Genomic DNA, 17,324 nt, shown 5'->3' with positions numbered 1-17,324 from the left:
AAACTATCAGCATAGGTCCATGTTTTTGTTCTTTCGAAGTCACAAAAAAGGCTGGTATAGAAAGATCTTAAAATAAAGGTTAAAACTAGATAAATACAATATAAAGATAACTTATAATAAACTTAAAATAACTACATACATATATACAAAATTTATTTATTGTTCTATATCGTAGACAGGATTTGTGTTTGCGTCAAAGCGGTGGTTCCTTCTGTGGTAATAAATAAGTTTTTCGTCATTAAAGACTTTGTTGAGCTTAAGTAAAGCTATAGAAGGCAAGTGTTTTCTATTTGTAATATTTCTTATATCTTCATCAAAAGAAATTAAATCTTTTATAATATCATTATCTATGTCTTGGCATCTTTCAAAAAAATTTAACAATATGTTTACCATGAAAACATCTGTCCTGCAGAAGTGCATTGCATTATAGATGCTTTTATTTGCTAGCTTTCTAAGTTCGCCCTCTTTATTTAAAACTGTCCTCATCCCTAAAGCAGTAGACAGAACATTTCTCTCGAATACCCTTATTTTTTCCATCTGAGCAGAAGATATGTCTACCCAGGCTGGAAAGGGGTAAGCTATTATTGGCCTAATTATTTGCCAATATATTAAGAGTTTTATCTGGTGTGTTAGACCCCCTCTTCTTTTAAATATTCTTTGGTAAGTGAAAAAGATTCGTTTGGCTTTGGCCAATGTACAATCAATATGTTTGATGAAATTGAACTTTCTACAGAACATGATTCCTAGATATTTAATTTGGTCTGAACTCGTAATGAGTTCATTTCCTGCTTTTATGGCATGTGTATATCTTTTAAGGCTAGGATAGCTAGCCTTAGGCTTGCCGTTTATCATTATAGAGCGACATTTTTGAACATTTAGCTTTAGTTTCCATTTTTTGAAGTAATCACATAAGTTCTCCATATATTTGTTGAGTCTTCTGTCAAGAGTATGACCAAACCGACCAGGAAATGCCAGCAAGACATCGTCTGTATAGGTTAGGAGCAGCCCTCCTTCGGGTGGGCCAGGTATGTCACTGATGAAGAAAGATATTGTACAACACTGGTCCAAGGAGTGAACCTTGTGGCACGCCCGCTTGGACCGAGCGTTGTACAGATATACTATCACCAATTTTGACTCTAAACTTCCTGTCCTTCAGGAAGGCAGCTTCCATCCTACACGATAGGGTGTCGAACCCAAAAGACTGCATTTTATACAAAATTCCGTTTTGCCAAACCGAATCAAATGCCTTCTCAAAGTCTAGGCTTACCGCAATAGTGCCCATTTCTCTGTAAAAGCCATTGGCAACGTAGATGGAAAACATTGATATTATCAACATATGCCCTATACAGCTTTATCCCACAAGATTTTATCTGCCCTGTACAGCTTTATCCCACAAGATGCTATCTGCCTCTATTAATTGCAATTTCCTCAAATCTATAATTTTGTTTAACAACATTTCTTATGAAGTGCATATCCCTCAATGTCTAGTTTATGTTTTTCAGATAATTTATGCTCTGCGAGGAGCACAACATCTGGTTTGTGTTTATTTAAAAAATTTTTAAGGTAGTGTCATTTTTCAATGGACACTACTGAATTAACGTTGAGGAATATTGATAACCTGTAATATGCATCAGGAGTTTTAAGAAGGCAGTATCTGTCTCAAAAATCTCCTGATATTTCGAATGGAATTGTTCAAGATTTTTTACTAATTCCGGTAGAGTTTTGCCAAAGGTATTTTTGCAGCTACTGGCAATAGACATTGTCATATCTGCAGGACTATCGATGTTACTTGATTGGCTGTCCTAGTATTCCTAACTGGCTGAGTTTTTGCTCTAACTGCAGGTTTATCAGCGTTAAGTACTTGAGGGTAGTATTCTTCACTAGTTGAGTATTGTCCCAAACTGCTGACGAATAACGAGGTTCAGATCTGACTTGCAAGATTTGATCTCTTCTGGCCTGATCTATATTCTCCTTTTCTGTTTGTAACTCCTTTCGGTGAAGTATTGCCAGTCTGATTGGACAATTTGGGGAGCTGGCAAAATGTCCCTCTACCTTGCAGTTTATGCACTTAATAGGAGGCCTAGGAGCAGTATTATATGTTTCAATGTCCTCTTTTTCTCTATCTTCCATCGGTAGAATAACACAGCTGGCTGGGCCGTAGTTTCCACCGCATTTCACGCAACGATAGGGCATGCTACAGTTATGTGACACATGCCCAAATCGCTGACAGTTATGTCTTTGAATAATTTCCATGCCTTTGTCTTATATAATTTTTGCAAATTTGTGTTTCTGCATATTTTAAGTACCCATGTATATTTTGAAATATTAATTGCATCTAGAACTTCTACATTAAAGTCTAAATTTTCAAGAAATTCTTTAATGGACTCTTTACTATATTCTTTTGAAAGACGTTTTACTATTACAGAATAAGGTAAAAGTTGCTTAGGTGTATGTGTATGGTAGCGATATTTTCTCTTACTGATAATAATCTATCTCTAATCACTTTTACTCCCTGATTTTCTCTTCCAATATGGAGGTCTAATATGTCCGATGAAGGAGTACACTTGTGTCATATACGGTTATTGCTGGCAGATTCTTACGCTTTCCGAAACTTATTTGTTTAGCTGCTAACCTTGGTGCTGTTGCTGCAGGTTTGTTTTTGCTGTTAGCGCTGTTGTTTCTACTGAAGCTGCAGTGGGATTTGCCGTTGCTTTTGCTGCAATTGTTGTTGCCGCATTATCATTTGTTGTTATGGATGTTACTCTGCTCTTCCTATTAGTTTGCTTCGTCCCAGGCAATATGTTTTATTGACATAGGCGTTTCTTCTGAGGGTTGTTGGCTCTGATGTTTGCCAATACCTTCAGATTCCATATTATGTTCATTAAAGGCCGTCGTTGGCTTATTGTTGTTAGCATTTATTTGCATTTGTTGTATAGTTCTTATATAACTATTTTCTTTCTTGGCTAATTCGCCGATCCGTATTGCTACTTCATCAGCAGCTTTTTTTATACGATTTAACTCTTCCATGAGAATTAGGTTTGTCTTTTCTGACTCTGCTAATTTATTTTGAATTTCCCGTAATTGGGCTTCAAGTTTACGGTTTTCGTATACGGCTTGATTATCACTTTTTTGATTCTGCCTCTTTTTCCTATCTTTCCTTTTTAGTTCCATTCATTCATGAGAAGTGAACTCCGAGCTGTTTGCAAATAGCGCACCTTCCGTTTCGTCTACTAGAGACAAGTTATCGTCATCCATAGACGACATGCCGACGGCAATTTATTTTGCCACCGACAAAAACAATAGTTGTGTTGTTGTTCCACAATATCACAAATCTTGAATTTTAAGTTTGAAAACAAAATGTGTTTTATCTCTTTGATATTGTTGTTTTAAGCACTTTCACTTGTTAACTTTTTCCGCTTTAGAGAGACACTTCACTTGGCACAGCCAAACACAGAACCAATACTCATAATATTATAAGTGACATTTATACCAAAGTTATGTGGAAAGTGTATATGAGAATTATATACAATCAAATAAAAAATTTCAGCAACAGGTTTTCTGGGCTGACAATAGTTTTTGTATAAGTTCTAGATTATGATATTTCCTACCATCGGTATTGTCAATTTCGAAAGTTGTTTTTGTTCTTTATGTTTGGAGCAAAATATTATATCTTCGGATTTGCAATTACAAGCTTAAAAAAACAAATAAATTGTTGGAACAGAAATAAATAATATATAAATAAAAAGCCGAAAAACATCTTATCTGGGCCATATAATGCGCAATGAAAAATATAAGCTCCTCCAAGCCATTATCCAAACCACAATAGATGGAAGAAGACCAAGAGGCAGAAAAGAAACATCATGGATAAGAAATATTCAAGAATGGACGGGACTGCAAGACGAAAGAAACCTCCTGAATGCTGCCAAGAATCGAAACCTATCTATAATGGAATAAAAAATATAATTAAATTGTTAACAATGAAAAACAATTGTATGATCGCCAACACCCGAATACGGGTTGGCAAATAAAGAAGAAGAAGTTCCAACAAAAGCGAAAAATATTTTTTCTCTGCGTGTAGCCCAATACCCAACCCAAGTTTTTAACGTTATTTAGTTGAACGCGCGGCACATGTTAGCTCACTACCTTTAACAAGTGTTAAAGGCAGCTCCTTATATGACACCACGGGAGATGAAAGGGGGACAAAAATAAGTCATGGACTTTTCCATGTTAAAGCCTAAAAACCTAGTCTTTACCCTTACTCACACACCAACAGTGACTCACATTCCGAATTTCAGAAATCTTCAGCGGTTTCGCCTTTGAGTTTTTGCGTAAGTTTCTCATTCACCTTATCGTTCTTTTGTTTATAAATACAGTCGAACTTTGTTATAACTTAGTTGCTGGAGACGAAGAATTACAACGTTGTTTGTGAGAATTCATATTTTTGCTTTATGAAACGATTTGTTTACAAATAACAATTCGAGAAATTTGACTGCAATTTCAAATTTTTCAGCAAAAATAAGTGCTCTTCAATTTCAACTTCTAGGAATGTGTATTGGAACAACACGCTACAAAAGGTTAGAACATTTACATACATGCATCTGTTCTTTGTTTTTTATTACTTTTCCATTGAAAAATACTATGTGATGTGTGGAAATAACGAATAAGAAGTGTTCATATTACAGAAGAAGATTTATGGAACATAAAACAGTGAAGAGGATGATAAGAAACATTTTCAAGAGAATTTAGAGACCATTAAATTTAATCCGTTGTTTGTGATTTATTTATAATGGCGTTGTTTATTTTTCTCATTTTGTTTTTTTCCTTCTCGTAAAAAAAGAAACGAAGTACTCTTGTATGAGTAACAAAATATTTATTGAACTTTTTTATGCCACACAACATATCGTCGTAGTTGATATCCTGTCTTCTCCACCCATCATTCTTAGCATTTGCACACGCCTTTGCTCACTTATCAGACGTTCGCGGTTGCTGCTGTTTGTTGTTTTTTTTTACGGATGAATGAAAGATTGGTTTGAATGGCAACTGCCAACATTTTTTGACAGCAGTGTTTGGGAAAAGCGTGTAATTCTTTGCAAAATTATCTCTTGAGTATGGTAAAGAACTTATGTGTTTCTGATGGCATATAGATACAAACATATCTATGTATCTACCAGGGACGTAGCCAGGATTTCATTTCGGGGGGGCCCACCTGACCAAAATTTTGAAAGTTCATGTTAGCGAAAATGTCTTATTTATCAAAGATATAAACCTTATTTTATACTTATTTTACTGATGAAATAATTTTCATTACTATTTTTAAATACAAATGGCGTAAGACCGCTTGGCAAATTTTATATTGTTTTTAGAACTTTTTTGACAATATGTCACAGTTAATATATGGTCAAAACAATGAATATATTAATAATCCCATATATTTTTGGGCGTATCATTTATCAAATAATTCACAACTACAGTGAATGTTATGAAATTCAGTTATATCACTTCGGTAAGACCAAAAGAAAGCGAATAAAATCGGAAAACCTTAGAAATATCATAACATTGAATTTTCAAATATCTTGTTATAATTTTCAAAAATATGCAGAAAATCCGATGTCTACTTATCACAAAGAATTTCTGAAGGCCGAGAACTAATGATAGTTAGTCTATCCATAAAAGAAATTCTAGCACCTAATCGCGGTTATGTAAATGACAAATTCTGTCGCCAAATCGTGCATCTGTTAATAGAGCACGATAATTCATTCTCAAACAGATCAACCGATTCGGTCCAAAATTTGGCATTCGTTATATTTTGTCCAAATTTTGATCAACTTCGAAGATGTGTCATATCGATCTACTCTTTCGGGAAGCTTCCGCAGAGTATTTCAAAAATTTTGAGCGAAGTGCAGTTTAAGACATCTCTGGATAAGCTATGTAAGCTTAAGACCTCAATAATCATGGCTTATTTATGCTAATAATTTAGTTATAAGTAGACAGCGGAATTTTATGCAACCCCTATTTTTGGTCCGATTCATGTCAAATTTTGGGACTGGGCATATTTTTGGCTTCTGATTATATTGCAATCGAAACATATGACATATGCAAAATGCATGCATTTTTGCATATGCAAAATTTATGCATTTTACATATTTTCTTATGCAACAAATATTTCAATAATAGGTACAAACATTTTTGTGTGTACAATTTTTCTGTTTAAAATTCTCTTCAGACAAGTCAATAAAATAGAGAAATGTATAACCACAGCCACAACCTTCAAAATGCCGAAAATTGGGAGGTATCGTTTTATGGGGGCTATATGAAGGCCTGAACATAAACCGGCCAATTTGTAGGTGTTAATTTTTTTACCCACAACGAAGACAAAATGCCAAATTTCAGTCATTTCGGTTGGATATTGAGGCCATAACCTTTAAAATACCGAAAATCGGGAGGTACCATTCTATGGGGCTATATGAAGACGTGGACCTATACCGATAATTTCGGAGGGATATTGAGGGCACAACCTTCAAAATACCAGAAAGCCGAAGGTACCAATCTATGGGGGCTATATGAAGACGTGGAACTATGCGGACAGATTTCAGTTGTAAAGTTGCATACCCCTAACGAAGACTTAATACCAAATTTCAGCCATTTCGGTGGGATATTTAGACCACAAATCCTTGAATATATTTTTGCATATGCTCATTTTATACAGATATGTACAAATATGTCAAAATATTCACGATATGCAAAAAATGCAAAAATTTCTGGGCCTAATTCGAGTTTTTGTCTAATCAAATTTACTCTGCGACCATCCTAACCATATATGCATTTGCATAGGATTCCGCTGTCTAGTTATAAGTAAAAATATGAAATAAATAAATTAATAAATAAAAAGAACTCTCTGGAAACCCTTTGCTGTTTTGCAACAAGTGTTTTCGGGGCCCCTATTACTACAGTACAAGTTTTTCAGAGGCAAGTCTATACTTTCAGAGAAAATGGCCCGAAAGCTGTAAAGATGTAGTGGCTAGTGCGCACGACAACTTTCGAACCGGATACTGCGTTGGTCCAAACATTGTTTCTCGCAATATTTCAGCGAGGCTCAAATTTCAAGAATTTTAGCTAAAGTGGTATCCGCGAATTTTCTTGAACAGAGCAACAGATTTGGTCCAAACTTTGGATTTAGTAATATTTTTCCAAATTTAGTTTTTGCCCGAAAATGGGCCATACTGGGGTACCTCCCTCACAAACCTTCAAAATAGTTGTTTAAGTGCAGTATAAGGTATATTTGAGGATATTTAAAAAAATTTACTGAAGGTATTCCATGTGGTTAGAGCAGTATTATGTTTTTCGTGTGCAAGTCCATGACATAAGGATCCAAAAGGTGAAAATTATACTGTGGCGAACTGAAATGACTGGTGGAAGCAATATCTTTTAAAAGGAATGACTCTCAAAATAAGATCTACTCCCAAAATGAACTATGTCGGTACGGTCCATATCTCCATACCTCCTCCGCAACATTCGTGATCAATGATACAAATCCATATTTTGTTTGCAAGTTCATACGTCCGAAAATGGCTACAAATTTCTGAAAATCTCCTAATACCTAGTTTTTGGGTTAAAGGATTTAGGCTGTGTAGCCGCTATTCGAACTGTCCACAGATGAAAGTTTCAATGCACACAGGCTCAGGGTATATTCCTGTTCGCAAAGCCGAGTGGTACTTGCTAAGATTTTGACGAAGAAGAACCTGTTTCCGATCAGTTTTTAGATTTCGTTTGTCGTCACAAAGTCCTTTACCGAAGGAGGAAAAATTGAAATTTCTAGAAAGGTGCATCCATTAAAAGTACTTCCCAAAATACAATTGCTGTGGGTTTCTATTACGTTTTCTTCTGGTTTTATTCAAAGAGTAATGGACAGAAAAATCCCTGAACATGAAATTCATTGTAATTTTGAAATATTGGAAATAATATGTGATAATTAAAATATAAACATTGACCTCAAGCTACATAATAATCTTTATTTTATTAACATTCGAAAGGTCGAACAAAACATGAACATTCAACAGAAAAATCCTTTTGTCCAATAGACATTTACTAATTTGTAGCAAGATACCAGTTTCAAATAATTTCAACTGACGGCACTTCGGTGGAACAGAAATTATATCATAAAAAATGGTTGATATAGTTTTTTTATTGCAAATTTCAAACATAATAAAGAATCTGTAATTGTTATTAATTTCAAAATAGCTCATTATAAAACCGTGTTAGAGGAAATATGCAAACACTTAAAACCACAAAGATTAAGCAAAGATTTTATCTTTTATTGTTGAATTTTTCTAATAAAAAATTTCAAAAACAAAGTATCATATAATACTTCCAACTTCCAACTAGTTTAGATTTTTCTTGAACAATTTAAAACAGTTTAAACATTTACTCAAAAATTAAAAAATGTGTAACATAAGCTAATATCCTATGGGAACTAAAATCATTCCGGGGGGGAGGTATCTACATATGTACCATCCTTCGAAGGTTTTTGTTTGCATCTTTCCAAAAAAATTTGGAATTTCTTGTTATCCATTGCCAGACAAACTTAGATCGTCATAAAACCTTATGGTCGCTGAGTCGTCTTCAGAATTTGCAGTAAGGAATAGATCTGCTCAAGTGAAACTTTAAGGATGCATTCTTCTTCTTCTTTATTAGCAAATTCGTTTTCCGAATAATAGCGACCGATACAATTTAGTTACATTTCAAAATTGTACATAATTTGATTTCATAAATTGTTTATTAAATCCGCAAATCCTTCTCTGTGTCTCGCCGTGCTGAATAAGTTAGTCTCATCTCGAATACCAGTCCATTCTTTGATGTTATCAAACCATGTTAATTCCTTCCTTCCTCTAATCGGGTTTCCTTAAATTTTTATGCGGGTTATGTTTTGTAATAATTTATATTTTTGGTTCCTCATGATATGTCCCAAATACGCAGTTTTTCTCCTTTTTATGTTTGATATTAGCTCTCTTTCGCAATGCATTTTCCTCAATACTTCAGCATTTGAAACATGGGCAGTCCAAGGAATTTTAAGTATCCGCCTATATATCCATATTTCAAAAGCTTCTAGCTTTTTAATGTCAGTAGATTTTACGGTCCATACTTCCATTGCGTACAGTAGCACTGACCAGACATATGCTTTAATAAATCGAGTTTTAGTCTCGAGATTAACGTCATGGCTGGTAAAAACTCTCTTGTACTTCAAAAATGCATCCCTTGCCAATTCTATTCGGCATCTTATTTCCTTCGACGAGTCCCATTGCTCGGTAATTGTGGCTCCGAGATATTTAAAATTCTTAACTCTCTCTACGTTTAAATTATGAATTTTTTAATACTGAGTTATTATGTCCTTGCTTTTTGCTTATAACCATAAACTTGGTTTTCTGGATATTAATGTTTAGGCCATACTTTTCACTACAAGTTGCGAAGTTTCTGAAGTTGAGATAAGCTATGTGCCATTAAGGTTGTGTCATCAGCATATCTAATGTTGTTTAAAATCGAACCGCTTATATTTATACCATATCGAAGTCTGTTGACCGATTCTTGAAATATTTGTTCGGAGTAAATATTGAAAAGCAAGGGAGACAGTATACATCCCTGTCTGACTCCTTTGGATATAGGTATACATTCTGTCATTTCTCCGTTCACCTCGATTTGAGCAATCTAATGCCAGTAAAGGCTCTTTATACATTGAATTTCTTTCTGCTGTATGTTTAAAGTTTTCAGAATAACTATCAGTTTATCGTGTCGGACATTGTCGAAGGCCTTTTCATAATCTATGAAACATAGAAATACATCATTTTGGACGTTTCTACCTTTCTGTATCAAAGTTTGTATGGAGAACAGAGCCTCTCTGGTTCCCATACCTTCTTTGAAGCCGAACTGGGACGTTCCCATTACGTTTTCGCAATTTGGATATATTCTTGAATGAATAATTCTAAGGAATGTTTTTAATGCGTGCGTGGCTCATAAGACTAATTAGTCTGAATTCATGGCAATATTTGGCGTGAGATTTTTTGGGGATGGTAATAAAAGTTGATTTTAGCCATTCCTGTGGATATTGACCTGTATCATATATCTTGTTAAATAATTCTGTTAAGAGATCTATATTGTCACTATTAATCAATTTTAAGATTTCAGAGGGAATCTCATCTGGGCCACACGCTTTTTTATCTTTTAGCGACTTTATTGCTGCTTCCACCTCTCTTCTATTTATTGCTGTTCCTGTTAGTGGTTGTTGGTTGTGCTGTTCACAGATTGACCTGTTGTCGTCGGTAAAAACATCTTTTATGTAGTCTCGCCATAGAATTTTCCTTTCATTGATATCGAATACGGGATTATTGTTTTTATTATATATTACATTCGCTGGCGTTTTTCGGTATGCCCCGGCAGTTTCCTTTAATTTTCGATGGAGGTTGAAATCGTCTTGAAGTTTTTGTAATCTTTCAATCTCCAGACATTGGCTTTTTAAATATTCATTTTTTGCAACGCGTATAGATGTTTGAATCTCTCTATTCAGCTCCCTATATAGTTCATAATTATTATTTTTATATTTTCGTCTCTGATCCATCAAATTTAATATATTTGTGTCATCCATTCCTTGTTTTTAGATCGTTTATAATATCCTAGAGCGTCTTCTGCTATGAGCTTGAGTTTATTTTTAACATCGTTCCATATGTCTTCAACGGTTTCGCTATTGATTGCGTTTAATTCCTGGTTTATCCGGTCTTTTAGGCTTGTTTTCAGAGAGATATCGTTAAGTTTTGCCACGTCGAGCTTTCGTCGAGATTTTCTTTTCTTCGTTACAGCAATCTTTGTTCGCAACTTCATCATCAGAAGATTGTGGTCTGATGGAACGTCTGCTCCCGGGTAGGTTGAGGTTTTTAAAACAGATGACCCATACCTCGAGTTGATTAAAATAAAATCTATTTGATTACGTACAATGTGATCTCTTCTATCTTGGGGTGATTTCCAAGTGTACAGCCTTCTCACGGTGCTCTTGAAACAATTTTAAATGGAAGGTGTTTACACCTTGGAAGTTTTTGCGGATTCTGAAACTACAATGTTCATAGATGAGAAAAATCAAAAAACAAAAAATATCGCCGGAGCGCTTTTTAAATAAATCGCGATTTAAGTTGACATTTTTAGGGGTTGTTTAGGTTTTCACGATTTTGCTTAGAAACCGCAAGTCGAATCAAAATGGGACTAAAGAAAATGTTGTAGCTATGAAAATTCTCTACAAGATCGACGTTAATGGTATTTTCGTAGTTTTTACCATTTTTGAGATATAGAAGTTCAAATTGGGACAATTCAAATTCAATTCAATTCTGTATCGCCCCCTTATAAAACAATGTCATGAAGGGTGCGCCTTAACTAACTTTTGATGAAAACCGCTTACACAGGGGAAGTTTTTGTGAATTCTGAAACAGCAATGTTCATAGATGAGAAAAATCCAAAAACAAGAAAAAAATCGCTGAAGGGATTTTTAAATAAACAACACCTAAAAATGTCAACTAAAATCGCGATTTATTTAAAAAGCGCTCCGGCGATTTTTTTGTTTTTTGATTTTTCTCATCTATAAACATTGTAGTTTCAGAATCCGCAAAAACTTCCGAGGTGTAAGCACCTTCCATTTAAAATCATTTCAAGAGCACCGTGTTCTTGGGGGGAGACAGAACATTGTATTAGCTATGTTGATTTTGTGTTCTTGACAGAACTGAACTAGCCTATCGCCTCTTTCGTTCCTTTCACCTAGTCCGTATAATCCTGTAATTCCAGGAACTCGTTCCCTCCCTACTTTAGCATTAAAATCGCCTTGAATTATAGTTATTTAATGTGGCTTTGTCATTTTTAAAAGATCCTCTACTTCTTCGTAGAAAAATTCAATTTCGTCATTGCTTTTATCAGCAGTGGGTGCATATATTTGAATAATATTTATATTAATAGGCTTGCATTTTAGTTTTATAAGCAAAGATCGGTCAGATTTCGGGATGAAACCTGTTAAACATTGCGCCACTGTATTCTTTACGATTATTCCCACTCCATTCCTATTATTTTGATTACTATTACCTGAGTGGTAGATTTTCATGTTTCTAGAAGAAAATTCTCCGTTATTGGGCCACCATGTCTCACTTATTCCGAGAATATCAATATTTAACCTTTCCATTTCAGATATAGTATTCGCGAGTTTACCAGATTCGTAGAGACTCCGTACATTCCATGCGCCAATGTTTAGGCTTTGATTTGTTTTACCTCCGGGTATTCTTAGCACCCTCGTATTACCGGAGATTGAGGGCCATGTGTTATTTCTTAAATCCATAAATTGTTTGGTTTTCAAGGAAATATACTTCAGTTGTTTTCCGTTGCCTTCTGAAGGGTTTAAAGTTTTCCTTCTATATTACAAGCCGCTCCTCTGGAGTATAGACGCTTCTTTGCTGCCGCTTAATATAAGGCAGAAGCAGCTTAGTGTTGTTTTTTTACGAAGTAAACTCTCCGGGCTGTTTGGTCCGCGATGCATTAACATGGTCCAATTATTTCATTTACCACAGGTTTTCTTTGTTCACACACTACATTGAGAACGATTTTATAAGCGATGGGAAGGAATCTCAATCTTTTTGTGGATGAAACGAAGGGCCGTTGCTAAAATGGTGGGCAAGATAAATCTCGAAAAGAATTACTGATTTGGCCCAAACTTTGCACGTCGCAGGTATCTCCCATATTTGTATATTTGTTTGGGCCCAAACATAATACGTTTGGATCCAAATATATATATGTTGCAACCAGTCCCAAACATATATTTGTTTTGATCCAAACATATTTCTAAAATATATTCTTCTGCGTGTAGGCAGAGAGACGTTTCGTGGACCAGCAGACTCTCGATCTGATATTGGGGGTTCACTTCACCACTTGCACGGACTTTTATGGTGTCCTGCCTACAACAAGCCATAATGAAACCAGCACTGAAGAGAATGAACAGCTTATGAACAAGTCTGCCAGACTTCAATGGGCGATTAGCAGATTACCAGTAATATGTCAGAATGCAGCGGAGCTGGTGTTGAAGATCCTGACTGAGATCTGCACTTTTCCTCACATACCACAATCTACCTAAAAATTACAGATGAAGTAGTCTTTCTTCTTTCTATTTAAGACGGAAATGTTACTGGACCTTAAAATTAGGGCACCATTAGATCCCAAAACAAATCAATAGATCTCAGCATGACTACATTAAGGGCACATCAGTACAAACTGCCTCACATGAGGTGGTTCGGCTCGTTGAGAAGAATATGGAAAATTCAATTTACACTGGCTGCCTTTCGCATTTTATAGGGGACCTTCAATAATGTAATCAATACATTAGCAATTTTTCGGCTCGTGCTGAAGCAGTATTTTGTGGTAAAGCCAATACTTCCCGGCACTCCTTTCACATCTCTCGCACAAAAATGCAGTTATTTCTAGATTTTTACAGCATGTAGTCTCTATAGTAGCTACACTGAGGAAAAAAAGTCTCTCTAACATATGTTCCAAACATATTTTGTAACAAACATATATATGTTTGCAACAGTCCCAAACATAACATATGTTAGATATATGTTTGTGTGTATAATAGATAAAATACGACTCCTATAATTTTATTCTCAATACTTCCCTCGATAATAAATAAACCCCGTTCCTTACAGTAAAGCCGACTGATTTGATGGAATTTAAACCGTTTTTATAGTTTTTGTAGACTAAGATAGCAGATACAATAAGAAGCATTTGTTTATTTTGCCATAGATTTTTTTTCTCAATTTCAATTTAGTTTATTTAATCAACAACTCCTCATTGGGTCACAAATTGATAGAAGACACATTATTAAGAACTTAAAGTAAACAAGTAAGAAAAGCGTTAAGTTCGGCCGGACCGAACTCCTTTAACACTCCACCACGAACTGTATTGAAGTGAATATGAACACTTAGTTTTATTTCGTTTTATTACAGGAGTAGTGCATATATCTCAACTGATAATACTCCCCTCAAAACAGCTCATATGGGTCGACATTTTTGTTCTTTCCAAAACATGGACCAATATTTACTATTTTCATAAAATTGGGTAATCATACATAGAATTGGGCAATACCGACTAGGCCTAAACCTGAATATTCTTCATTTTGGATAGTTAACAACATCGGGAGCACCGTTCTATGCAGGCTGTATAAAAGGTTGATCTGTACCGATAAATTTCTGGAGGAAAGTTTCGTAACTCCAGCGAAAACTAAATACCAAATTTCAGTTATTCCCGTTGAATAATGTGGCTAAAACTTTCAAAATACCGAAAATGGGGAGGGACCTTTCTATGGGGGGTATATAAAAACATGGAACAATACCGGATATTTTCAGGTGGAAAGTTTTATACACCGACGGACTATTAAATATCCTTCAAAATACCGAAAATCGGGAAGTACGCTTCTATGGGGGTTATTTGAAGAAAAGGGCTTATACTGATAATTCTCTTCTGCAATATTTTATATACTCATGGCAGTGTAAATACTAAATTTCAGTTATATCGGTGGTATATTGAGGCCACAACTTTCAGAATACCTTAAATCGGGAGGTAAGGTCCTAGGGGGCTATTTGAGGACGTCGACCTATACCGGACCATTTTGGGTGGAATGTTTCATACTCCTATCAGAAACTTAATACCAAATATCAGCTATTTCGGTGGGGAACGAAGACTAACTACCAAATGTTAGTCATCTCGATGGGATATTGAGCAGCAACCTGCAAAATACCGAAAATCGGAAGGTACCGTTCTATTGGGGTTATATGAAGACATGGACCTATACCGAAAAATTGCAGGTGGAAAGTTTTATACCCTCAACGAAGACTAAGTACCAACTTGCAACCATTTCGGTGTTATAATGAGGCTAAAACCTTCAATATACCGAAAATTCGGATATACGGTTCTATGGGGGGTACACCAAAACGTGGACGCATACCGACAAATTTCTGAGGGAAATTTTTGTAGCCCAGAAAAAGTTAAACACCAAATGTCAGCCACTTAGTAGGAATAAAGAGGCTAAACCCTTCAATATACCGAAAATTCGGATATACCGTTCTATGGGGGCTATATCAAAACGTGGAGCTACATATGTTAACATTTTATGGTAGAAATGTTTCTAATCCTCTGGAAACACAAAATACAAAGTTACAACCGAATCTGTGGTCAAATGAGACCAATACATTCAAAATATCATAAAGTGACGCGTACTATATATGGGACGTCATATCGTCGGTGTCATGCTTAAGTGTTCCATACGCCATTTTTGACATTTTGAGATAAAGGTACCTTACTAGATTTTAAACAATGGTCTTTCAGATTTTTTAATCGATTTTCTTCTATCTCCTAAAGTTTTTGATATATTCAGATGTCAATATGTTCCATATCCGCTTTGTGACGTAAAAAATCCTGTCTTTTTGTTCCATATCCATAAAGCCTGGCGAATGGTACAAAACAACTTTGAAATTTTATGTTCCATATCCATGCCGTGTGGCGTATGGAACAAAAAAGACAAAAACGAATTGTTCCGCCCCAAAAATCATGGCGTTTGGAACAAATAATTGCCCAAGTTTGTTAAGTTAGGAGCAATGTGGCGTATGGAACAAATTGTTTTAAAGGACTGGGCTTAAAAACTGAAGAATAATAGTTTTTAAATCTAAATATTTTTGAATAATATAATGTTATATGAAAACCACAATTTCTTTTCGCTTAAGGTAACGCCTCCTATAAAAAATTCCCTCGTTTTAAGACAAGATTTTGATGTAAGCCCACACAAATATACGAAGATACGCTCATTCGTCTTGAAGCTAGTGTGGGCACCGACTAGAAAAATGGTATTTTGAGAAAAACGCGTTTAAAGTTTTTATGTTACATTAGAAATGCAAAAATAAGTTCTGATCGAAAGTTTTACCACATATTCTATGCTACTTCTATATATTTCAAATAAATGTTATGGAGACCTATAATAATGATCCTTAATGTATTTATTTGCTCATATAAATGTTTCATTTGAAGCCGTGAATTTTCAACCTCACAGTAGCAATTCGAACGGCAAACGAGCGTTCCAATGGCAAAGTTCCGAAGCGCTCAAAAATAATCTGTGAATTTCTATTAGATTGCGAAAACCGTAAAATTTTAATTAAATTATATATTTAATAATAGAAAAAATTTCGGCATCGAACATGCAAGTAGTTTTCAAATGAGCATTCTAGAAAATCCTTTTTCCCGTAGAAACAATAATCACGAGTGCATTGCCTGCCATTAACAAACTTCAAAACGCTACGAAAACAAGAGCGAACATTCCGAGCAAACATTCTTGTGAAACTTAGACATTTTTTTTTGAGAATATATAACGTATTTGGCAAATATTTCATGTAATAGCAAAATATTTAACGCACTTCCTGTTAACTGAGTCCCATTTAATAAAAAACTAACTCCAAAAAAATGTTCTGTGGGTTCGTTGCAAAGTAATGTTGATTAAAAACTTTACGTTTTAAGCATTACAACTACCATAATGCTCTTGGTACTACAACCACTTGAACTACATACATCCATTTGTATGTACTCGTAAATACGCCAAATCGACTAAGTGGAATGTTAAAAACGCATTTCAAACGTTTTGTTCTATCATCGTTAAAACAGCGAACTATTTGTAAAGTGCATTCCACTCACCTTTTACCTTTGAATGCGCTGTGTATGGAAATCTTAACTTTCTCAAATGCGGATTGTTGTGGTTGTAGTCGTTTTCAATGACACTTAACTTCTTTTTGCTTCCATTTAACAAAACCGAAACAACTAATTACAACAATAGAAATGACATACATACTAAAAATGAGTAACAACAACAATAGTATTCCGTATTTTGCATACCAATAGAGTTGAATGTGGAACGGCAGCAATCTATAATACAAAGCAACAACTAACTAACTGCAAAAAATGCAATCTGAACTTTTGTTGCATTTCCGGTTCGACATAAATAAGCACAACAATAAGTTGTTATAGAAGCATTCGTACCCTTTGTAATGACAAATGGAGAGATGGTCAAATGTCAAAGAGGTCATATTCTTCATAACGAGTAAAAATTATGCAGGTCATATCCTTTAAATTATACTACACCTGTGTATGAGTTTTGATTTTTTGTGGATTTGTCGAGTTTTTCATTTTCCACAGCCAAATTGCAAATTGGCGTTACATGGTGTAGGGGTGATATTTAAACTTGAATCATTGAAAGTACATTGCAGGTTTGATGAAAG

Source organism: Musca autumnalis, unplaced genomic scaffold (assembly GCF_047663935.1).
Source record: "Musca autumnalis isolate F117 unplaced genomic scaffold, ASM4766393v1 scaffold_1, whole genome shotgun sequence".
NCBI classification, from domain to species: Eukaryota; Metazoa; Arthropoda; class Insecta; order Diptera; family Muscidae; genus Musca; species Musca autumnalis.
Note: the sequence above shows the minus strand (reverse complement) of the source record.